General features: G+C 46.7%; 1 pseudogene; it reads left to right on the top strand.

Moving 5' to 3' along the window:
- The first annotated feature begins 294 nt into the window (after positions 1-294).
- On the top strand, positions 295-412 carry LOC126268393 (5S ribosomal RNA; annotated as a pseudogene).
- Positions 413-1,027: the final 615 nt, after the last annotated feature.

Here is a 1,027-nt window from a genome sequence, read left to right as displayed (position 1 = left end):
TTTTACTCTTAATAAGGTTATAATGAATGCAAATGTACTCAAGTGACTCAAATGACTTAAATGTCTAAGTATGCTATATATTTAAATACTAACAACTATTACAGATAAAACTAATCATAGCTAAACTGGTATAAATGGTGTGATACTAATTTTCAGAATTCGAAGAATCACGTATGCCATTAGTGGACGACTCCTTACTGCTCCATTTAAACAGCTCATCTGTCATTAGGCAACAAGGTTCTCCAGCTGGATGAATCTTCTGGTCTAGATTGCATTTCGGTAGACCCTAAGACAGTCATCGGCCTTGCCGCAGTGGGAACGCCGGTTCCCGTCAGATCACCGAAGTTAAGCGCTGTCGGGCTGGGCTAGCACTTGGATGGGTGACCATCCGGTCTGCCGCGCGCTGTTGGCAAGCGGGGTGCACTCAGCCCTTGTGAGGCAAACTGAGGAGCTACTTGATTGAGAAGTAGCTGCTCTGGTCTCGGAAACTGACATACGGCCGGGAGAGCGGTGTGCTGAACACATACCCATCCGCATCCAGTGACGCCTATGAGCTGAGGATGACACGGCGGCCGATCAGTACCGTTGGGCCTTCACGGCCTGTTCGGGAGGAGTTTAGTTTTAGTTTAGTTTAGACCCTAAGACAAATTTTTGCAGTACTTCGTTAGGACGAATTGGAACCAACAATGATGAACAACAGTGTCTGGAAGAAACGCAAAGGAAAAGGACCTGGTAGCATTGGTAAAACAGTGAACTCTGCAGCGTCGTAACAAAAGGAGACCACCGCACTTTTACGGAGGCAGGCGTAAAAACACTGCAATGCAAGATACGCTTCCCTTGACACAGCATAATACCACTTGTTGCTGAGCCAGGATGACTGCAATGTGAAACGTCTCACTTACCATCTGTCCAGGAGAGGCGTAGTAGACTCGAGTGCAGAGCTTCGACTAGGCATCTCATTCCGTACAGTATTCTAGGTCCGTGGCAGAAATGTGACAACTTTTTAGTATTTCTGGCAAGGGACGCA

This window comes from Schistocerca gregaria, chromosome 4, assembly GCF_023897955.1.
Source record: "Schistocerca gregaria isolate iqSchGreg1 chromosome 4, iqSchGreg1.2, whole genome shotgun sequence".
Classification (NCBI taxonomy): Eukaryota; Metazoa; Arthropoda; class Insecta; order Orthoptera; family Acrididae; genus Schistocerca; species Schistocerca gregaria.
This window is presented reverse-complemented; position numbering and strand designations above follow the sequence as displayed.